General features: G+C 46.4%; 1 pseudogene; it reads right to left on the minus strand.

The window, feature by feature from the left end:
* Positions 1 to 2,190: 2,190 nt before the first annotated feature.
* Positions 2,191 to 24,982, minus strand: LOC115123507 (neuronal acetylcholine receptor subunit alpha-3-like; annotated as a pseudogene).

The following is a 24,982-nucleotide window of genomic DNA, read 5'->3' on the forward strand; positions in this document are numbered from 1 at the left end:
GTGGGGGCTGTGCTTTGGCAAAGTGGGTGGGGTTATATCCTTCCTGTTTGGCCCTGTCCGGGGGTGTCCTCGGATGGGGCCACAGTGTCTCCTGACCCCTCCTGTCTCAGCCTCCAGTATTTATGCTGCAGTAGTTTATGTGTCGGGGGGCTAGGGTCAGTTTGTTATATCTGGAGTACTTCTCCTGTCCTATTCGGTGTCCTGTGTGAATCTAAGTGTGCGTTCTCTAATTCTCTCCTTCTCTCTTTCTTTCTCTCTCTCGGAGGACCTGAGCCCTAGGACCATGCCCCAGGACTACCTGACATGATGACTCCTTGCTGTCCCCAGTCCACCTGGCCGTGCTGCTGCTCCAGTTTCAACTGACCTGAGCCCTAGGACCATGCCCCAGGACTACCTGACATGATGACTCCTTGCTGTCCCCAGTCCACCTGGCCGTGCTGCTGCTCCAGTTTCAACTGTTCTGCCTTATTATTATTCGACCATGCTGGTCATTTATGAACATTTGAAAATCTTGGCCATGTTCTGTTATAATCTCCACCCAGCACAGCCAGAAGAGGACTGGCCACCCCACATAGCCTGGTTCCTCTCTAGGTTTCTTCCTAGGTTTTGGCCTTTCTAGGGAGTTTTTCCTAGCCACCGTGCTTCTACACCTGCATTGCTTGCTGTTTGGGGTTTTAGGCTGGGTTTCTGTACAGCACTTTGAGATATCAGCTGATGTACGAAGGGCTATATAAATACATTTGATTTGATTTGATTTGAAACACGGTCCATAATAAATCACTATCTGAGTCAGCTGGGCATAACTTGGAAGCTCGTTCTATTGTCAACATGACTAGCGAAGTTATAAAATATGAGATATTACAGTGTTAGGCTTTCACAACGCAGTTCAGAGAAACGGGTCATCATTCGGTGTGCATAGAATGGAGTCATGAGTGCATTCAGGTGTGTGTGCCGCGGAAAATGTTCTTCACAACGGGCAAACATAGGCTCCTTCTGTTCAAAACAACCCAGGGTACGACAGCAGGTCATCTTGTAACTGTGCATCAAACATAGTGATCACAAACGTTGACACTGTATATGACATGAGTTTTATGATAAGGAAATGTGAATTGCACATTTGGACTCACGGGGTGTTTGGCTAGCTTGTGTGACATCGACGTCTCATCTTTCAAAATACTCTCCTGTTCATTTACAGGTATTTCCCTCACTCAGACAACAAAACATTCGCTAAAGTTGCCCAATTAGCGGGAGGGATGTCGGCAACTTCTTGACGCACGAGGTGCTGAAGTTCAGAGCGGCTGTCAGTCAAAACCCATACAGCGCTGTGAAGCACAGAGCGTGAGCTCTGACCTCATTTAGAGAACGTTACTGTACAGCCTCTGCGTTCCAATTTAGGCGCGTATCAGCGCCCAAATCTGCCATTTTCAACCCGTGTACTGGTACGAGTGTAAAGGGCTACTCTACAGCTTACATTAGTATCTCTTTACAAGTTGCTACATTTACACTGAGTGTCGTGTCAACCCCAGTGTGAGATGCAAACATGTTATCATGATACATTTATGAGAATGATGTTAAAGTCACATGACCATGTCTGTACAGAAACCATCAGAATCAAAATCAGCATCATAAATCATGCATAATATAATATATATATATATATATAATAACATAATATATATATATATATGTCGTATATACAGTATAACCTGGGCCAGGAGTATTTCCTATAGAGTTGTTCCTGGTAAGGAGATACTCCTAGCCGTAAGCATAGCACAGGATTGAAGGTATTACAGATTTATATCATCCACAGATCAGTAGACTACAGTATCATAACATGTCGAGTAAGAAAGAAGCATCATCGAGTTACTCCTTCACTCAGCCACTGACCACATACAGCACAGAGCTACAGATTCTAGATCCGTTTGGCATCATGTCTAGAACGAGAACCAACTTCTCTACTGGCATAATAAATGGGTAGTAATGGCGATAGCAATGCAGTGGTCCCAACAACAGGGCCTCACAGTACATCAATGGTTACAATGAGGTTTGTTTTATAAATTGGACTGCTGTCTTTTTCATAGTTTGCCTGCTTTCGGGACCGGAAGACAGTAGATGCCAGTAGAATGGGCAATAAGTAACAGAAGCGAGAGGGAGAGAATGTAAAAAAAAAAAAAAGGAAGATTGGTGAGAATGAGAGGACAACGGAGACAGAACGACAACAAAGGAGAAAAAGTAGTGGTTCATGTGAAGAAGCTGATGAGAGGCTGAAGAAACAGTCCCAGAGTTCCAGTGATACACACAGTCACAAACACCCACAGGAAGATCCTGTCAATCACCATGGCTACGTACTTCCAGTCATCTTCCACCTGGAGAGAGAGAGAGAGAGAGAGAGAGAGAGAGAGAGAGAGAGAGAGAGAGAGAGAGAGAGAGACAGAGAGAGAGAGAGAGAGAGAGAGAGAGAGAGAGAGAGAGAGAGAGAGAGAGAGAGAGAGAGAGAGAGAGAGAGAGAGGAGAGAGAGAGAGAGAGGGAGAGAGAGAGGAGAGAGAGAGAGAGGGAGAGAGAGAGAGAGAGATAATAGAGAGAGAGAGAGAGAGAGAGAGAGAGAGAGAGAGAGAATAGAGAGAAGAGAGAAGAGAGAGAGAGAGAGAGAGAGAGGAGAGAGAATAAAGAAAAGAGAGAGAGAGAGAGGAGAGAGAAGAAGAGAAAAAGAGAGAGAGAGAGAGAGAGAGAGAGGAGAGAGAAAAGAGAGAGAGAGAGAGAGAGAGGAGAGAGAAGAGAGAAAAGAGAGAGAGAGGGAGAGAGAGAGAGGAGAGAGAATAATAGAAAAGAGAGAGAGAGGAGAGAGAAGAGAGAAAAGAAGAGAGAGAGAGAGAGAGAATAGAGAAAAGAGAGAGGGAGAGAGAGAGAGGAGAGAGAATAGAGAAAAGAGAGAGAGAGAGAGAGAGGAGAGAGAAGAGAGAAAAGAGAGAGAGAGAGAAGAGAGAATAGAGAAAAGAGAGAGAGAATAGAGAGGAGAGAGAGAGAGAGAGAGAGAGAGAGAATAGAGAGAGAGAGAGGGGGGAGAAGGAGCTCGTCAGAAGACAGGGAAGCACACAGGTCATTGAAGTCTATTGGAAATATCGTAAGACAAAGAAGGAAAGTGATCTGAGGAAAGGGTTGAAGGTTCAAAAGGGTATTAATAAATGCACTCTCTCTCTCCTCTCTCTTTGCCTTCGACTTATTGTGAAAACACATCATTGACCTTCCTGAAAAGGCTGCGAGGACCACCATAAGATGTCGAAACTCACCACGATGTGCATTCCACAAGAGAACGGGAGAGACCGAGGGAGACAGAGAGAGAAAAAAATACCTGTATTCCTTGAGCCCTTATAGCGTATATACTGGGTCAGGCCAGGTATGTGTGTTACTCGACATGCATGTGTATTCCAGGCGCGTGTTTTTTCCTGAAGCAACCTGCTGTGGTAATGCCATTGGGTGTACGGCTATTCTGCGTGCATCATTTCAATACTGAACTCAGGCCTTACTAAGAACATGTATGACCATATTAGAGACACATATTTCCCTCAGATTATACAGACCCACAAAGAACTTGAAAACAAACCCAATTTGGATAAACTCCCATATCTACTGGGTGAAATACCAGTGTGCCATCACAGCAGCAAGATTTGTGACCTGTTGCCACAAGAAAAGGGCAACCAGTGAAGAACAAACACCATTGTAAATACAACCTATATTTGTGTTTATTTATTTTCCCTTTTGTACTTTAACCATTTGCACATCGTTACAACACTGTATATATACATAATACAACCTTTGTAATGTCTTTATTCTTTTGGAACTTCTGTGAGTGTAATATTTACTGTTCATTTCTATTGTTTATTTCACTTTTGTTTATTATATATTTCACTTGCCGTGGCAATGTAAACATATGTTTCCCATGCCAATGAACCCCTTCAGTTGAAGTTGAAGTTGAGAGAAGAGTACTAAAGCTTTTCTCACAAACAGCTTTACACTCCATGTACAAAGGGTTTAACAGTTTAGATGAAACCAGGTTGAAACCAGAACTAACTCCCCATGGAGGCTCTCCATCAGAGAATACACTGCCTCAGTTGGGTCTGTTTGTGTCACACCTGCTACTGCTCTCCCTCCCTGGCGCTCGAGGGCGCCAGGCTGCCCAGCACTACGCACACCTGCTTCCCTCGTCACGCTCATCAGCGCTTCATTGCACTCACCTGTGAGTCACTCACTGTTGTGCAGCGTGCGCCAGGTGATCTAGTTACAGTATGGAAGTCACAACTAAATGTTTGCCAGCTAGATATCTTACAACTATTCAGTTAACTGTCTAAAATGTGTTAAATGCTCTGTAGTTGTACATTTGGTTAGCTATCTAGCTAAGTGGTTAGCTTCTTCCAAAATCAAGCATTCACTTGGTCACAGCAGAGAATTCCCTCCTGAAGATCCTTGCTGGGTAATTTTACACTGCATAGCGTTTCTTTGTAGTTACTGTGTAATAACTTGGTATTAACCAATAACTGAAGAACAGATAACTCTGTAATAACTATGTAATAGCAATAATTGAAGAACAGATAAATCTAATAACGAGGTAAAAACCAATAACTTTAATTGCTGTTTGATCTGGCTTTGGAATTTAGTGTTTTTACCAGCATCTTGGTTTTGTTTTCGCCCAATGGTTTTCGTTCAGCTTTTCACATTGGACTTTTTTACCTGCTTCACCATGCACCTGTCTGGTAAGGTTGAACACCACCTCTGCTACTCAGCTTCTCAACAAAAGCTTCTCCCATTGGCTGCTGCACTGCTCCTTGGTTCCCACCTGGTGATCTGCTCCCTGTCTGCTCTGGCTTGTCTCCTGCTGTCTGGTACAGGTACCCCTGCCACAGTGTTCTGAACACTGATGTTAAACCTTCTGGTTACAAGCTTTTTCGGCAAGACATATCTTCCAAAGGTGGTGGAGTAGCAATCTTTACCAAGGAGCACCTTCAGTGCTCGGTTGTCTCCACCAAGTCTATTAGATTTTCTGGCTTTAAGCATTAAGCTTTTAAATAGCTCTTTGTTGACTGTTGCTGGGTGCTATCGTCCACCATCAGCACCGGCCTGTACCCTACCTGCCCTAAACTCTCTCCTGGCCCCTTACACTAAGTCTGAATTTGTCCTGCTAGGTGACCTAAACTGGGAAATGCTTAAAACCACCTAACCAATTCTAAAAACAATGGGACTCCCTAAATCTCTCCCAGATTATTAATAATCCCACAAAGTAAAACTCCAAACATCCAGAAAAAGATACTCTCCTTGATGTTATCCTCACAAATAATCCTGATAGGTATCAGTCTGTTGTTTTCTATAATGACCTTTCTGTTCGACCGTGATCTGGCAGAGTTAGTCCACCTCAAGGACACCATTAGGTCAATGACTCGGCACACAAATATTCAGGTTTACTAGCTATCGTCCAGGGAAATGAGAAATAAGTGCACTCAGGCTATCTGGAAGGGAAAAGTTAGTTAGTTTAAGAAGCAGTTCTCTCTCTGTGGGTCTAACCCCAAGAAGTTCTGGAAAACATTTTAAAGACCTGGAGAATAAACACTCCTCCTCACAGCTGCCCATGTCCCTTAATGTTGATGATGTGGTTGTTATTGACAAGGAACGTATGGCTGAGTTCTTTAATTACCACTTCATTAAGTCAGGATGTATATTTGGCTCAGCCATGCCTCCTTGCCCGTCCAACACTTCCTCATCTCCCACCCCTTCTAATGCGACTAGCCCTGATGCTCCTCCCTCTTCCCCCCTGCCCGCTACACAGTTTCTCCCTACAGGTGGTCACTGAGTCTGAGGCCCTAAAGGAGCTCCTTAAACTTGACCCCAAAAAACATCTGGGTCAGATGCTTTATTTCCTTTCTTCTTTAAGGTTGCAGCCCCATATCTCTGGCCGTTTTAACTCTGCCTCTCCTCTCTGGGGAGGTTCCCAGTGCTTGGAAGGGAGCCATGGTGTATCAAGCTGTTATAGGCCAATTTCTATCTTGCCCTGTTTATCAAAAGTGTTGGAAAAACTTGACTGGCTTTCTTGATGTCTATAGTATTCTCTCTGGTATGCAATCTGGTTTCTGCTCAGGTTGTGGATGTGTCACTGCAACCGTAAAGGTCCTAAATGATGTCACTGCTGCCCTTGATTCTAAGTAATGGTGTGCTGCTATTTTGATAGACTTTGCCAAAGCTTTTGGGTGGCTAAAGACTATTGGTGTCTCTGACGGGTTTTTGGCCTGGTTTGATAACTACTTCTCTCAAAGACTGCAGTGTATGAAGTCAGAACACCTGCTTTCTCAGCCACTGCCTGTCACCAAAGGAGCACCCCAAGGCTTGATCCTAGGTCCCACACTCTTCTCAAATTACATCAACAACATAGCTCAGGCAATAGGAGGCTCTCTCATGCAGATGATACAGTCTTATGCTCAGCTGGCCCCTCCCTGGATTTTGTGTTAAATGCTCTACAACAAATATTTCTTAGTGTCCAACAAGCTTTCTCTGCCCTTAACCTTGTTCTGAACACCTCCATGTGGTTCGGTAAGAAGAATCCTGTTAAAGGTCGCCAAAGCACACACATCCCTGGGAATTTCCTCTTTTCAGTTTGCTGCAGCTAGTGACTGGAAAGAGCTGCAAAACACAGTCGAACTGGACAGTTTTATCTCTATCTCTGCATTCAAAGACTCAATCATGGACACTCTTACTGACACTTGTGGCTGTTTCGAGTGACATATCGTTGTCTCTACCTGTTCGTACCATGTTTGTGTTGCTACCAAGTTGTGCTGCTGCCATGTTGTGCTGCTACCATGTTGTGCTGCTACCATGTTGTGCTGCTACCGTGTTGTTTTCATGTTGTGTTGCTGCCATGCTGTGTTTCATGTGTTGCTGCCATGCTGTGTTGTTGTCTTAGGACTCTCTTTATGTAGTGTAGTGGTGTCTCTCTTGTCGTAATGTGTGTTTTGCCCTACTTTAATTTTTTTTATCCCGGCCCCCATCCCCGCAGGAGGCCTTTTGCCTCTTGGTAGGCTATCATTGTAAATAAGAATTTATTCTTAATTGGCTTGCCTAGTTAAATAAATGTAAAATAAAAATGGACCAAATTTAAATAATAGGTAACTCTGTACTAACGATGTAATGACCACAAGGAAGAGAATTGAACTCTGTAAAACAATGTAATAACCCAAAGCGTCCTACCTCTTTGGCCTTGTTGCGTGTTCTCATGTTCTCAGCGATGTACTTGACACTCTCGATGGCCTGTTTGATCTCTGGTGACACCACGGAGAAGGCCACCACTGCGTTGACTTTGGGCGGGCTGCTGAGCGCTCGGGGCAGTTTGGATAGGTCCGGATCAGAGGGGGCAGGAGGGGGCACCACCGGGGGTATGGTGGGGATGGGCACCTCTTTCCCCTTACAGGCTAAATTCGGCTTGTTCTGCACTTCGCCGTACTCCACACAGTTCATCTCCCCGCCTGCCCTGTTTCAGCGGTGACCGCACCCCCGTCCACCTGCACACACCCGCCCCCTATTCCTCCCCCAATGCTGTTCTTCCTCTTCTTCCCCGTTCCACTCGCTCCTCCTCCTACACCCCCATCTCCAATACTCCCACCTCCTGTTCCATCTCCTCTCCCACTCCCCAAGGAGGAGGGGCAGCCCTGGTCTACAGGCCTCCTCATGAGCAGCACCTTGGGCAGCAACCCCAGGAACACAGACCGGACCCAGGCCGGCATGGTGTGGGTCATAGGCGTACGGTAGTGGACATTCAGCACAAACACGGTGATGACGATGGAGAGGGTGACGAAGATCATGGTGAAGAGGAGGTACTCCCCGATGAGGGGGATGACCAGAGATGTAGACGGGATGGTCTCGGTGATGACCAGGAGGAACACAGTGAGGGACAGGAGGACGGAGATACAGAGGGTCACCTTCTCTCCACAGTCAGAGGGGAGGTAGAAGACGAGGACGGTGAGGAAGGAGATGAGGAGACAGGGGATGATGAGGTTGATGGTGTAGAAGAGAGGCAGGCGTCTGATGTAGAAAGAGTAGGTGATGTCTGGGTAGATCTCCTCACAGCAGTTGTACTTGATGTCGTGCTTGTAGCCCGGCGCGTCGATGATCTCCCACTCGCCACTCTCCCAGAAGTCCTTGAGGTTCACCTATGGGGAGATAATAGTATGTCAACCATAAAGCAGAGCCAAAGGAGTTCTCTCCTAGAAGGAGATAAATAGGGCTTCGACTGAGATTACGTCATAAAAAACACCAGGAAGTAATTACGGTTGAAATTTACTAAGAAAACCATAAAGCCACATTGAATTAGGCAACAAATATAACCCATTAATTTAATGTGGCTAACTAGCTAGCAAATGAGTTAGTATACTAACTAACCAGTGGGATTACTGACCTTTGACCCTATGAGCACTAGGTCAATCTTGGCCTTGTCGTAGGTCCAGGAGCCAAACTTCATGGAGCAGTTTTGGTAGTCGAAGGGGAAGTAGGTGATGTCCATGGGGCAGGAGGATTTAAAGATGGCGGGGGGGATCCAGGTGATGGTGCCATCAAACTTCAGCAGAGCTTTGGTCTTGTCCTCAACCAGGAAATCTCCCACAGCACTGAAGAGAGGTGAGATATGATAGCGTAGCATTTAGCACTGATGGTAAAAAAAAATTAACTGAAGAGGAGAAAATGGTTGATGGTTAGCATAGCATGTAGCAGCGAAGGCAAAAAAAAACACCCCCACAACTGGAGAGGAGATAATGGGTGATGGTTAGCCTAGCATTTAGCACTGATGGCTAAAAAGCAACAAGAGAACATAATAACATGGGCTCAACTTTGATTTTAGAAGTGGGGGGGGCATAATTAATATTATTCATATTTCTTTTAATCCAGTTAAATAAACACTCCAAACAGCCTACCCGACCACTTGGAGGAATCTGCATGGTCCTAAAGCACACCGTTGCCTCGTTTTGTATCACAATACAATTATAAAACTGGGGGGGGACAAAAATTAAAAAATGTCCATCCCCGACCCGTCCACAGTAACTGTTGTGCCCCTGCAAAATAACGTACAGAGTTAAGAGATTGAGCTCACTTGTTGTAGAGGACGATGTCCGGCCTCCATATCTTATTGGAGGGCACACGAATGAACTCAAGTCCGTCATACTCGATGGGAACCCATTTCAGTTTGTAGTCATTCCAGACCTGCAACAAAACATTTAACAGTGCTTCAACTGGGGTACTAAGGGGTATAGACTGAACTTCCTAGATCAGATAACTTGACTTACATGTCTCAGCCATAAATTGGTCTCCATAATCTGATTGACTTCATCCTGACAAGAGATTGAAAGAATATGTACGTGATGTCATAGCCTGTAAGTAATTAGGTCAAATAAATAGGCAAAGTGATGTCCTTATTTGCTCCAGTAATGTTGCAATAATGAGTCGTGAGTCTCACCACTTTGACCAGCTGGGATATGGAGACCTCAAACTCCACGGTGACAGGGTCAGAGACATTCTCCACGGGTCTGATGAACTGGTTGTATCGCCTGAATAAATTCCTGAACAGCCTGTCTTCCCCCTTAGACGACAGACAGCCTGAGAGGAGAGGGGGGAGGGAGTGAGAGTGAGAGTGAGAGTGAGAGAGAGAGAGAGAGAGAGAGAGAGAGAGAGAGAGAGAGAGAGAGAGGGAGGAGGGGACAAAGATAATCTTCACCGGAGCAGTCCTTCTACAAAATAGTAGGGTGGCTTTTAAAATCATTACCATAAAGAGATTCTCCCTTGTCAGGCTTTAACGAAGAGGACTTTGAGGTGAACTTGAGTTTTTCATCACTTTGTCCACATTAAGGTTTTAATCAATGGCTCTTTGCTGCGGATGGAGAGAAACTAGAAGGTTGTGGCTGATTGAACTATGGTGTGTGAAGAGTCTCACATTGGAGCTGTTTCTACGTAGGAAGGCAAGTGGAAGCTTTTAGTAAATCCCGCCAGACTGGAACGCAGTGTGTGTGTGTGTGTGTGCGTGCGTGCGTGCGCGTGTTGTCTACCCAACTCTATTAAATTCTGAGTGTACCTGGCAAAATAGGACTGAAGGTCATTTAGTGACCTGCAAAAAAAACTCCCCTGCTGGTGACTTGGCTGCCGGGACGATGCATGGAACCCACGCCTGTCCGAGCAGAAAATCATGCCTCACTTGGGACATCCCTCCGCCCCTCCGCCCCTCTCCACCCCCACCTCGGCCCCGGCTTCAAAGGACACCAGTCTCTTAATTCCCCCTCTCTCTCTCTCTTTCTCTCTCTGACCTTCACTCTTCCTCTCTTCTTCTCAATTTCCTCATCTTGCCCACCCACTCTCTTCCTTCATTCTTTTCCCTCTCTCTCTCTCTCCTTCCTTTCTGTCCATCTCTCTCATGGTTAATTGAACGCAGCCTTTGAAAGATCACCAGTCTCTCTTCTCTCGCCCCAGTCTGCACAGTCCAGAGTCAGCTGTCCGTCAGTCTGTCTTTCTGTTGCTGCACCAGTAGACAACTAACACCAGTAGAGCCTAGATACTGGGACCAGTGGAGGTGAGCATCAGTGCATCACCCCTCCATTCTGTGACCAGAGAGTAGAGTGGAAACCAAATGGCTGAAAGAATTTAGCGACTGAAAGTGAAAACAGGGCAAAAACAACACCAAGACATTTCCTGGTGTTAATTAATAAAATATGGTCTTTTAGGGGACGCTTTTATCCAAGTCTTGCAGTAAACATGTATTTAGTGGGTTATATAATACAAAATCATTATAATACAGACAGGTATTGAACCCACAATGCTGCTTGTAGTGTTCCAACCAAATGAGAGCCAGATGTCTCCTTTATCCAAACCAGTCAGATGTTCAGATCGCTCCTGAATTGCCTCCTATTTAACTTAGAACCTTATTGACTAAGGAGTCCGTGGGAAATTCAGCTGAAAACAGTTGGTTTGAGAAGTGAGACCTAGAAGAGAACCGCCAGTTAAAACACACACACACAAACACTAACACACACACACACTCACCGTTCTGTACTCTACTGACTGAGCCAGTTACATACACTGCATGGCCAAAAGTATGTGGACACCTGCTCGTCGAACATCTCGTTCCAAAATCATGGGCATTTATATGGAGTTGGTCCCGCCCTTTGCTGCTATAACAGCCTCCACTCTTCTGGGAAGGCTTTCCACTAGATGTTGGAACATTGCTGCGGGGACTTGCTTCTATTCAGTCACAAGAGCATTAGTGAGGTTGGGCACTGATGTTGGGCGATAAGGCCTGGCTCGCAGTCGGTGTTCCAATTCATCCCAAAGGTGCTCAACAGGGTTGTGGTCAGGGCTCTGTGCAGGCCTTCACACCGATCTCAACAGACCATTTCTGTATGGACCTTGCTTTGTGCACATATTGTCATGCTGAAACAGGAAAGGGCCTTCCCCAAACTTTTGCCACAACGTTGGAAGAACAGATATGTCTAGAATGTCATTGTATGCTGTATCGTTAAGATTTTATTTCACTGGAACTAAGAGGCCTAGTCTGAACCATGAAAAACAGCCCCAGACCATCATTCCTCCTCCACCAAACTTTACAGTTGGCACTATGCATTGGAGTAGGTAGCGTTCTCCTGGCATCCACCAAACCTAGATTTGTCCGTCGGACAGCCAGATGGTGAAGCGTGATTCATCACTCCAGAGAACGCGTTTCCACTGATCCAGAGTCCAATGGCGGTGAGTTTTACACCACACCAGCCGACGCTTGTGGCTGCTCGGTCATGGAAACCCATTTCATGAAGCTCCCGACAAACAGTTCTTGTGTTGACGTTGCTTCCAGAGGTAGTTCGGAACTCGGTGATTGTTGCAACCGAGGACAGACAATGTCAGCACTTGGCGGTCCCGCTCTGTGAACTTGTGTGGCCTACCACTTTGCGGCTGAGCTGTTTTTGCTCTTAGACATTTCCACTTCACAATAACAGCACTTACAGTTGACCGGGGCAGCTCTAGCAGGGCAGACATTTGATGAACTGACTTGTTGGGAAAGGTGGCATCCTATGATGGTGCCACATTGAAAGTCACTGAGCTCTTCAGTAAGGCCATCCTACTGCCAATGTTTGTCTATGGAGATTGCATGGCTGTGTACTCGATTTTATACACCTGTCAGCAACGGGTGTGGCTGAAATAGCCGAATCCACTCAATTGAAGGGGTGTCCACAAACATTTATATATATAGTGTACCACTCAACATCTGCCGTACATTATCACACACACACGGGCCTGGAATTCGGATACACAACACACAATCCTTCAAACATGACCTAGCTCAAAACTGTCTCGTCATCTTGTACGTCTTGAAAGGATGTTGAAGACGGTAGCAGATGACTTGGGGATTTCTCTTTGGCCAATGTGACTCTGGTGTGCTCAACGGTAACATGATGAGTAGAATTTCAACATGAGTCGTCTCACTGATGTCATTTTTACTCAATATCTATTCTGTCCTTTTAGGTCATACAGTCCTTGTGCCAATGTCCATTAACAGATGACTTAATGTTTTTTTATACATTTTTATATATGCCAAACATATATATTCTCTCTCACCATTGACAACTCCTTGTGGAGTTGTCTTACAAAACATGTTAGGCTTGACAATGGAGTTAGCAAAAGCTATGTGACCGTTTTATCTAACTTAGTTGAATACACTGACTGTAAGTCACTCTAGATAAGAGCATCTGCTAAACGACCAAAATGAAAATAGGCTCAAATGTCAAATGTGGCCAAATGTGGCTCAAACGTCTCCTCAAAACTTCTAACATTTTCCACAGCAGCCAGTCCCTAAAGCTCCATGTAAAAGAAATAAACTCTGAAGAAGTTTGTACGGTCACAAAGTTTCCTGAGGTCAGTTGAAGCGGCGCCGAGCGCTGCCGAGTCTTAGAGCTTAATGAAAAAGCCGCTCTCCAGAGAGAGCAAAGTGGACGGCTGTAATTTCTGCTTTCGCTACCTGCCGACGTTAAAACACAGCACTGGTCCCTGATTGGCTGCGCTCTGAGAACCTCGTTTAAGTCCCTAATTGGGTAGGGGAAACGAGGGCAATTATAATCTGTTCATTAATTGGACCTTTTGTTCGCACTGAACAATAAAATTAATATATTTCCTCCGCTTCTTCCTCCCCCCCCCCTTCATCCTTCTTCCTTAATCTCTGTGTGGATTGGAAGGTTTCTTACATCACGTAGACTTAACAATAGCCTCTCACTTGTTAACTTCTGGTAAAAATCACTGTGATAGAAACGGGCAGCCTTCCTATTAAACGTGGCTCAGTCAAGACGCAAGGGTGTGTGTTTGTGTGCTGTATGGAAACAGAAACACTCAGAAACAGAAGTGTAGGTATGATTGAGGAAGAGCACGAGGACTTGGGTCCTCCTACTAATTCACCAACTCTTCATGCCGAATCTCAGTCCAGATAAACTAAGACTAACCCTCAGAGGCAGCTCTTAGAAAACACTAAGTGGACACATAGAGGTCCGTTCGAACGGGGCACATAGATTTGCCGTTAAGAAGCCAAACAGTGTTCAACAATGTGTCAACAGAGCAGAGAGCTCCAGAGACCTGAAGCCTCATTGGCTGAGAACCCTTTGATCGACCACGAGGCATGAGACTGCCTATTGCACGCTCCCAAGGAACTAATTACGACCAATAATAAGCTGAAGGCTCTGACTGGTCTGAGAGAGAGAGAGAGAGTGTGTGTGTGTGTGTGTGTGTGTGTGTGTGTGTGTGTGTGTGTGTGTGTGTGTGTGTGTGTGTGTGTGTGTGTGTGTGTGTGTGTGTGTGTGTGTGTGTGTGTGTGTGTGTGTGTGTGTGTGTGTGTGCGCGCGCTTGTGTGCGCGCTTGTGAGCGGGCATGCACGAATGTGTGCGTGAGTGTATGCGTGTTTGTGCGTGCGTTTGTGAGAGAGAGAGTGAGAGGGAGGGGAGGGGAGAAAGACAGAGAGAGAGAGAGAGAGAGAGAGAGAGAGAGAGAGAGAGAGAAAGAAGAGAGGAGATAGCGTTTGATATCTTCAGAGTGTTACATTGGGTCTGTCTGGGACATGCTTTATGATTCACTAGAGGAATGAGTGTGACTAGTGGATGTGCGACCATCCAATCGAGCATAGTGTGCGCCTGCGTGTGTGTCTCAGCAAACGTATGTGCGCACATTCATGCGCGTTGTCTCTCTGTCCATCCACCCCCCTATATACCATACTCCCCATACTGATCTCTGTTGCATGCAGAATGTCACAGTGAGGAGCTGATGCTAATGTCTGCTAGCCAACTATTTAGCAACCCTGCTAACTGAGGTCACCGGGAGTTTATAGCGTATCTCTAACAACAACAAAAACGCCATTTCCTGTCCCCAAAACATTTCACTGAACCTCTCACACTCCAACTGCCCCACGCCAGGGACACACACACTCAGAGGCACGGCAGTTTACTTGGATGGGATTCCACAGGAGGCGTACCTCTTAGAGAAAAAGGGTTCCAATAGGGTTCGCTGTCCCCATAAGAGAACTATTTTTGGTTCCAGGAAGAACCCTTTTGACTTCCATGTAGAACCCTCAGTGGGAAGGGTTCCACCTGTAACCAAAAAGGGTTCTTCAAAGGGTTCTCCTATGGGGACAGCCGAAGAATCCCTTTCAGGTTCTAGATAGCATATTTTTTTTCTAAGAGTGTAATCTGGATAGTCTGAACTGCCCACACGCAACAGCATCTACAGATTCCTTAAATGTGTGTAACATGAACGCACGCAGTGAGTATTGTGGAGTTGAATACACAGTGGCGTATGCATCATGATTCATAAATGTACGTATGCAGCCAAGCCGCGGTGATGCAATTAGGAGTGGAGGTCGAGGTTGAGTTTCTCCGAACGTACTAAACATTCTGAATGTGGAGTGAACTGAACTAACATCCATAAAGGCATGCTGTGTCTATAAGCACCGAGGCCAGTAGTGGCCACTTAGCTAAATGCATGGCTGCTAATGTTGGCCACAGCACAACTAGAAAGGACATTTGCACAATATGCATGAGATTTAACCGTTGGTCCACTTAACATTGCCCGTGCGTGTGTTTTGTTACATTACAGCCTTATTCTAAAATTGATTAAATACATTCTCTTTCCTCATCAATCTGCACACAATACCCTGGAATGATAAAGCAAAAAGACGTTTTTAGAAATGTTTGCAAATGTATTAAAAATAAAACAAAAACCTTATTTACATAAGTATTCAGACCCTTTGCTATGAGACTTGAAATTGAGCTCAGGTGCATCCTGTTTACATTGATCATCCTTGAGACGTTTCTACAACTTGATTGGAGTCCACCTGTGGTAAATTCAATTGATTGGACATGATTTGGAAAGGAACACACATGACTATATGAAGTCCAACAGTTGACAGTGCATGTCAGAGCAAAAACCAAGCCATGAGGACAAAAGGATTGTCCCTAGAGCTCCGAGACAGGATTGTGTCGAGGCACAGATCTGGGGAAGGGTACCAAAACATTTCTGCAGCATTGAGGTCCCCAAGAACACAGTGGCCTCCATAATTCTTAAATGGAAGAAGTTTGGAACCACCAAGACTCTTCTTGGAGCTGGCCGCCCGGCCAAACTCAACAATTGGGGGAGAAAGGTCTTGGTCAGGGAGGTGACCAAGAACCCGATGGTCACTCTGACAGCTTCAGAGTTCCTCTGTGGAGATGGAAGAACCTTCCAGAAGGACAACCATATCTGCAGCACTCCACCAATCAGGCCTTTATGGTAGAGTGGCCAGACAGAAAAAAAGCAAATGAGAGCCAAAGGCACCTAAAGAACTAAAGAACTCTCAGACATGAGAAACAAGATTCTCTGGTCTGATGAAACCAAGATTGAACTCTTTGGCCTGAATGCCAAGTGTCACGTCTGGAAGAAGCCTGGCACCATCCATACGGTGAAGCATGGTGGTGGCAGCATCATGCTGTAGGGATGTTTTTCAGTAGCAGAAACTGGGAGACTAGTCAGGATCAAGGGAAAGATGAACGGCGCAAAGTACAGAGATCCTTGATGAAAACCTGCTCCAGAGCGCTCAGGACCTCAGACTAGGGCAAAGATTCACCTTCCAACAGGACAACGATTCTAAGCAGACAGCCAAGACAACACAGGAGTAGCTTCGGGACTAGTCTCTGAATGTCCTTGAGTGGCCCAGCCAGAGCCCGAACTTGAACCTGATCAAACATCTCTGGAGAGACCTGAAAATAGCTGTGCAGCGATGCTCCCCATCCAATCTGGCAGAGCTTTAGAGGATCTGCAGAGAAGAATGGGAAAAACTCCCCAAATACAGGTGTGCCAAGCTTGTAGCGTCCTACCTAAGAGGACTTGAGGCTGCAATCACTGCCAAAGGTGCATCAACAAAGTACTGAGTAAATGGTCTGAACACTTATGTAAATGTGATATGTCTGTGTTTTATTGTTATTATTAATACATTTGCAAACATTTCTAGAAACCTGTTATTGCTTTGTCATTATGGGGTATTGTGTGTAGATTGATGAGGGGGGAAACGATGTAATACATTTTAGAATAAGGCTGTAACGTAACAACATTTGGAAAAAGTCAAGGGGTCTGAACACTGTATGTTGGTCTTAATATGCATAGCTTGCATTTAGATCAATGATAGTGTTATTTGGGTTGTTAATGGGATTCATTCTGACATTCTTGATTTCTTGTTTCTAGTTTTTGATTATTTATTATTTGTTTACTTGTTTGAAATGTTACTGCACTGTTAGGAGCTAGAAACACAAGCATTTTGCTGCACCTGTTATAGCATCTGCTAAACTGTGTATGCGACCAATGAACTTCGGCTTTATTTAATATCGATCTATCAGGAACATTGAGAAACACAAGGCTGGTAATTCATCTAAAATAGTTCATACCTAATACTCTAAAATACCAAAAATGATTTAATTCCTGAGAAATACGTTTATTTCCGTTGTACTGAATGACTAACAAATAGTTAAATCACTCCTTAGTCTGCTCGATTACTAAGTTTATTTCTTCCGAAGAAGATACTCTTTAGAGGGCGAACATGTCTTGGAAAATTTGGGGAGAATGCAGGACCGACCTCATACTTAGCTTGGCTTTTAGGGAGCCGGAACTTTTGGAAGCAATTGAGATCATCTGTGCGGTGTGATTTTAGCGGGTATTGATAGTTGGACGAGAAATCACCTGGAGATAATATATCCAACAATGGTTGCAATAGGCCCATAGGCTTTACTAGGCTTCGATTTCAGTCTAGGCACAGAGATAAGGCATAGACTGAGGTTTGAGTTTAGTAAGACCAGAAGTAGGTCTTTGGGAGTAGACTCTTTATAAAACACACATTGAATATTGTGAATACACATAACTCTGACTACCTCTTTCTACCTATCTGTCATTCCTTACTTCCACATTCCCTCATCCAGCCTCTGTCCCTCACGATATATACCTCAAATCCATTGACCGCAGGATCAGCAATTCCTCTGTTACAGAGGAGACAATACCTGTTGTAATGCCTCAGTATGGGAGGCTGGATGGACCCCCTCTGAGAGGTGTACTGTCATGAACACTCTAATCTACACATTGACCAGGATACAGCCCTGACTGAGACAAAGCCCACACATTCACCATGCCGCCTGGGTGGAGGGGACAAGAGGGAGGCAGAGAGCATAAAGAGAGAAAGGAGGGGAGAGGTAGGCCGAGGGGGAGGGGGAGGAAGAGAGAGAGAGGAGGGGAGAGGAAGAGAGAGAGGAGGGGAGAGGTAGGCAGAGGGGAGAGGAAGAGAGAGAGAGGAGGGGAGAGGTAGGCAGAGGGGAGAGGAAGAGAGAGAGAGGGGGAGAGGAAGGGAGAGGTAGGGAGTAGGGGGGGAGAAAGAGAGAGAGAGAGAGGTAGGGAGCGGGAGGAGAAGAGAGGAGGGAGAGGAGCAGAGGAGAGCGGGAGGAGAGAGAGAGAGGAGGAGGGAGAGGTAGGCAGAGGGGAGAGGAAGAGAGAGAGAGAGGAGAGGGGGAGGAAGAGAGAGAGAGGAGGGGAGAGGTAGGCAGAGGGGAGAGGAAGAGAGAGAGAGGAGGGGAGAGGTAGGGAGGGGGGGAGAAAGAGAGAGAGGAGGGGAGAGGTAGGCAGAGGGGAGAGGAAGAGAGAGAGGAGGGGAAAGGTAGGCAGAGGGGAGAGGAAGAGAGAGGGGGAGGTAGGCAGAGGGGAGAGGAAGAGAGAGAGAGGCGGGGGAGGGGGAGAGGTAGGCAGAGGGGAGAGGAAGAGAGAGAGAGAGGAGGTGAGAGGTAGGCAGAGCGGGAGAGGAAGGCGGGGGAGAGAGAGAGGAGGAGAGAGGTAGGCAGAGGAGAGGAGGAGGGGAAGAGAGAGAGAGGAGGGAGAGGTAGGCAGAGGGGGAGAGGAAGAGAGAGAGAGAGGGGAGAGGTAGGCAGAGAGGAGAGGAGAGAGGAGGAGGGAGAGAGAGGGAGAGGGGGAGGGGAGAGGTAGGCAGCGGGGGAGAAGAGAGAGAGAGGGAGAGGAGAGAGGAGGGAGAGGTAGGAAGAGGGGAGAGGAAAGAGAGAGAGGAGGGGAGGAGGGGGTGGGGGGGAGAGGGAGAGGGGAGAGGGAAGAGAGAGAGGAGGGAGGGGGAGAGGTAGGCAGGGGAGAGAGGGGAGAGGAAGAGAGAGCGAGGAGGGGAGAGGTAGGCAGAGGGGAGAGGAAGAGAGAGAGGAGGCAGCGGGGGAGAAAGAGGGAGGGAGAGGTAGGCAGAGGGGAGAGGAGAGAGAGGGAGAGCGGGGAAGAGGGAGAGGGGTAGGGCAGAGGGGAGAGGAAGAGAGAGAGAGGAGGGAGAGAGGTAGGCAGAGGGGAGCGGGAGGGGAGGAAGAGCAGAGAGGAGAGGGGGGCGGGGGGGGAGAGGTAGGCAGAGGGGAGAGGAAGAGAGAGAGAGGAGGGAGAGGTAGGCAGGGGAGGGGAGAGGAGGAGAAGAGAGAGAGGCGGGGAGGGGAGGGGGAGAGGTAGGCGGGAGGGAGGGGAGGGGAGAGGAAGAGAGAGAGAGGAGGGGAGAGGTAGGCAGAGGGGAGAGGAAGAGAGAGAGGAGGGGAGCCTTTTTCTAAGAGTGTATCTAAAAGTAAAAGCAGGGGACTTTTATTGTATTATTTTCAAAGGGTTCTCCTATAGGGACAGCCGAATAACCCTTTTAGTTTCCAGCACCTTCTTTGTAAGAGTGTAATCTGGATAATCTGATGCCAGGTGGATAGCATAGTAAACCACTTGGCAAAGTTTAGAATAACACCATATCTGGTTTGCGCCCGCCCGTCTCACTAGAGAGAGTTGTGAGTCCCAGTCTCTCACAGGCTGCTACAGTGGGACCACAGACAGAAGGGGAAACCCAGACAAGCCACAGGGCTATAAAGCTGAAGCATCCGTTTAGAACGTTTTCCCATCACCAAATATGGTAGTGAGAGGAAGTCCAGTCACTGTTAGTGGGAGAGGATGGAGCTAGGTGAAAATGGTCCGACATTCTACACATTCTTTCGATGAAACATCTGATCTCAATGCATTTTTACGTTCCCAAAACAAGAATCTGTTACAAACACACTGCACTAAGTTTTATAGACTTGACGCTTTGCCAAAATGTCAAAATGTTGCGTTGTTTAGGAGTGCAAGGTCGCATGCACAAGCCCACTATGCAAATACATGCTACAACGCGCCAATAGGATCTCGCAAGCTTGAGCTTGGCTTTGTCCATCTCCTTGCTTGTTCTGCCCACTATACGTAATTTGCTCCCACTGTAAACGACACAGAATAACTACAGTATCTTGAGTTAATTATAAATATCCTTGGTGGGGACTGTAAAGCACTTAGCCCCTGTCCCCTGGGAAGTCTGCAGGGAGCCGGTTCGGGAACAGACACACACAGGATCAGAACTCCCTTAACCAACCCACGAGGATGAGGGCCTTACAGGAAGGGTCTTACACACACACGCAGGGAGAAAGATGCACAAACAACATATTGAGATATGGATAGAACCAGAACCAGCCCTGGGCACCGAGATGAGAACAGAGGACAGAACGCCGTGGCACGGGACAGAAGAGAACAGAGTGGAACAGCAGAATGACTCAACAGAACAACAGAACACGATGGAACAACAAAGTTACAGTAGAAGAGAACAGAACAGACATAGACCGATGGAATGCAGAGAGATCAAATGAGGTGTAGGAGTACCTCACCCCCAAACAGTCCAGATTACACGCACGTGTGAGTCCAACCACAGCTCTGACATGGACCGTTATATTTAACTCAGGTATAGACAAACCCGTGTGTATGATGCACAATGTTCACGGCTAGGGTCGACTACGTGCAACTTAGTTCGGTTTGGAAACATAACGCGTGAATGCGCGCGGTGCGGATGGGTTGTCTATGGTAGTTAGAGGGCTGACGTTGGCCTACTGTATAGTAGATTAATGATGTGACGTGTCACCAGCACTGCTCATCCCCTGGGACGACGATCCGTAGCCTTCGCATACCGATATATTATGTTTATCTGAATAGATCGCGTTGCGATTTTGCCCAACTTTTGTAGCCTATAACAAAATATATATTTATGAGGTTTCCGTTTATTCTCCACGTTAGACTACCACAGAATCGCACGCAAAGACAATGACTTCGTTTGAAAAGATAAAACATGCCAACACAGCCATCTTTACAATGTATTCCGTTTAATTTCTGTCGGGAGATTTTTCCTATGGGACATGCTGCGGATTGAAAGACGGGGTTTCTAGTGCGTCGCACAATCAGAAGGAACACCCCAGCAACAACTTCAACTGTTTACAACAAGACAGAACACGCATAAATAGGATAAGCAATCGATGTATCTGTGTACTGAATTGCCTATATGATACTATGCGAAGTCTGCAGTAGCGCTCAGCTCTCTTCTGTTGCGAGTTGATCCCGCTCTCCCCAAACTCTCCGACATCCCCACGTCTTCATAAAGCTTCTCTTACCTTGCGCTGTCAGGACCACCAGCAGAAGCACCACGGGGACTATTCCGGAAGGATTCATCTACACCTCGGTGCTCTGGGAATGTCTCGTATATAAAAAAGTAGGACAATTTGGTAAACAGACTGCAGGAGTCGATTGGTAAAATTTAGAGCGATGATTTTCTGGGCGCTGCGCGTGGGGAGGTTGATGTCAGCGCGCGCTCTCCGACATTGAGAACTTCGGTTGTCCCGCCCCCACCTCCGGCGCAACCTCACGCGCCCGTGTGTTTTATTCACGAGGTAGTAAGTATATATATAAACAGGTTATACAAACATGAAAAATAAAACCTACTATTGTTATCACAGGAGAGCCCTAAGAAAAGTTACAACGCATCCAAACCCATTGTAGGCTACGGTATAGGCTACTTGTCGTGCGGTGCGTTACGACCGGATGGTTTTTCATCACTCAGTTAGGATGAACTGTTTCACTTATTCATGTTGTCTCTTGCTCGTTACCATGTCTCGGCAGGTACTCACTGCTCGACCTGGTTGATTCCCTCTATCTGAATCCAGGCTTCATCAGGACACCTGATCCGTGGAAACCAGGACACAGCCATGGTAGGTCATGTCAGGTAACCTTCCTCTCTCTCGCTCTCTTTCTCTTTCTTGCCCTCTCATTGGTATAACACGGAGTGAGTAACCCAGAGGTATGGTCTCTGTGTTTGTCATGACTTGGCTGGTTAATTGGACAGTATAAATGTGCCTCCTAATTCTTCTGTTCCTCCTGCCAGCTAAATCAGATGACCTGGCCACAGAAAACACACCATAGAGTAAAGGGCACCATCATGTCCCCCACTCTATGGTTTTGGTCTTAATCAGAGAGTAGATCTTTATATAGGTCTATGGATTAGATACAAACTCAATCATAGTAGACTACATATTCACTCACATTACACACACAGACGCACGCACGCACACACACACAAACACACACGCACACACACACACGCACACACACACGAACACACACGAACACACACGCACACACGCACACACACACGAACACGCACACACACGCACGCACACACACAAACACACACGCACACACACACGAACACACACACACACGCACACACACGCACACACACACGAACACACACGCACACACACACGCACGCACGCACACACACGAACACACACACACGCACACACACGCACGCACACACACACACACACGTCACGAACACGCACACACACACACGCACAAACACACGAACACACACACACGCACACACACACACGAACACACACGCACACACACACGAACACACACACACACACTCACGAACACACACACACACACACACACACACATGCACATACACACACACCCGCACACACAACTGACTGCTGGGCTGTAAATGACCTATTTAGACACGTAATTGATTTTGCACACATAACAATGTTCAGACAGCTAAATATATTACTTTGTAACTACTGACTAGTAGAGTACTGGAGGCTAACGCGGCTATGCGTATCTATCTCACTACTTACAGAGGCAAGGTGCAGTATATGCTGAATATGAGCTCCACTTTATACAGTCATACATATAAGCTTTGGTATTTCATACCACCTAATACACTACATGGCCAAAAGTATGTGGACACGCATTCAGCTATTTCAGCCACAACCGTTCCTGACAGGTGTATAAAATTGAGCGCACAGCCATGCAATCTCCATAGACAAACTTTGGCAGTAGAATAGTCCGTACGGAAGAGCTCAGTGACTTTCAGCGTGGCACCTTCATAGGATGCCAACTTTCCAGCAAGTCAGTTTGCCAAATGTCTGCCCTGCTAGAGCTGCCCTGGTCAACTGTACGTGCTGTTATTGTGAAGTGGAAACGTCTAAGAGCAACAACGACTCAGCCGCGAAGTGGTAGGCCACACAAGCTTGCAGAACGGGACCTCCAAGTGCTGAAGCGCATAGTGCGTAAAAACCATGTGTCCTCAGTTGCAACACCCGCTACCAAATTACAAACTGTCTCTGGATGCAATGTCAGCAAAATAACTGTTCGTCGGGAGCTTCATGAATTGGGTTTCCATGGCTGAGCAGCCACATACAAGCCTAAGATCACCAGGCGCAATCCCAAGCATCGACTGGAGTGGTGTAAAGCTCGCTGCCATTGCACTCTGGAGCAGTGGAAACACGTTCTCTGGAGTGATGAATCACACTTCACCATCTGGCAGGCCGACGGACAAATCTGGGTTTGGCGGATGCCAGGAGAACATTACCTGCCCGAATGCATTGTGCCAACTGTAAAGTTTGGTGGAGGAGGGATAATGGTCCGGGGCTGTTTTTCATGGTTCGGGCTTGGCCCCTTAGTTCCAGTGAAGGGAAATCTTAACACAACATCATACAATGACATTCTAGATGATTCAGTTTGGGGAAGGCCCTTTCCTGTTTCAGCATGACAATGCCCCCGTGCACAAAGCTAGGTCCATACAGAAATGGTTTGTTGAAATTGGTGTGGAAGAACTTGACTGGACTGCACAGAGCCCTGACCTCAACCCCATCAAACACCTTTGGGATTAATTGGAATGCCGACTGCAAGCCAGGCCTAATTCTCGTGTGGCTGAATGGAAGCGAATCCCTGCAACACTTCCAACATTAGTGGAAAGCCTCCCAGAAGAGTGGATGGAGGCTGTTATAGCAGCAAAGGGGAGGGTTCAACTCCATATAAATGCCCATGATTTTGGAATGAGATTTTTGACGAGCCGGTGTTCACATACTTTTGGCCATGTGGCGTCTTTAATACGTAATCCTTTCACTCGGATGTATTTAGCCAGACTTTTAGCTGGACATTTAGAATTGTTTAGTGTTGTAGATGGTGGAGTAGTGGGGTATGTGTGCCTGTGCCTGTACTGACCTGCACTGTTGGAGGCAGCTAGCAGCAGGGTTGTTCCACAAAATGAGTTCCTTTTGCTTCCCTTTGATATTTTAAGTAGAAATTGTACAAACATATTTAATTTTAAAAGCCTGTTTTATTAAATGAAGTGACATTTAATATAGATCACATGGAGAATTCAATAAATCCGATTTTTTTATATAAATAAAGACTTGCTAACGTGCCAAAATCCAGCATTTTGACACGTCCCTCTGTGACTTCTACACTGAACAAAAATGTCAACGCAGCAAGTGTTGGTTCTATGTTTCATGGGATTAAATAAAAGATAAAGATAAAATAAATGTTCCATACACACAAAAAGCTTATTTCTCTCAAATGTTTTGCACAAATTTGTGAGCATTTCTCCTTTGGCCAAGATAATTCATCCACCTGACAGGTGTGGCATATCAAGAAGCTGATTAAACAGCATGATCATTACACAGGTGCACCTTTTGCTGTGGACAATAAAAGGCCACTCTAAAATGTGTAGTTTTGTCACACAACACAATGCCACAGATGTCTCAAGTTTTGAGGGAGTATGCAATTGGCATGCTGAGTGCAGGAATGTCCACCAGAGCTGTTGCCAGAGAATGTAATGCTAATTTCTCTATCATAAGCCACCTCCAGTGTCATTTTAGAGAATATGGTAGTACGTCCAACCGGCCTCACAACCACAGACCACGTGTAACCATTCCTGCCCAGGATCTTCACATCCGGCTTCTTCACCTGCGGGATCGTCTGAGACCAGCCACCCAGACAGCTGATGAAACTGTGGGTTTGCACAACAAAATAATTTCTGCACAAACTGTCAGAAACCATCTCTGGGAAGCTCATCTCCATGCTCGTCGTCCTCACCAGGGTCTGGACTAGACTGCAGTTTGGCGTCATAACTCACATCCGTGGGCAAATGCTTACCTTCGTTGGCCACTGGCACGCTGGAGGAGTGTGCTCTTCACGGATGGATCCTGGATTCATCTGTACCGGGCAGATGGTAGACGTATGGCGTCGTTTGGAAGAGCATTTTTCTGAGTGTCCCAT

Source organism: Oncorhynchus nerka, linkage group LG5, assembly GCF_034236695.1.
Source record: "Oncorhynchus nerka isolate Pitt River linkage group LG5, Oner_Uvic_2.0, whole genome shotgun sequence".
Classification (NCBI taxonomy): domain Eukaryota; kingdom Metazoa; phylum Chordata; class Actinopteri; order Salmoniformes; family Salmonidae; genus Oncorhynchus; species Oncorhynchus nerka.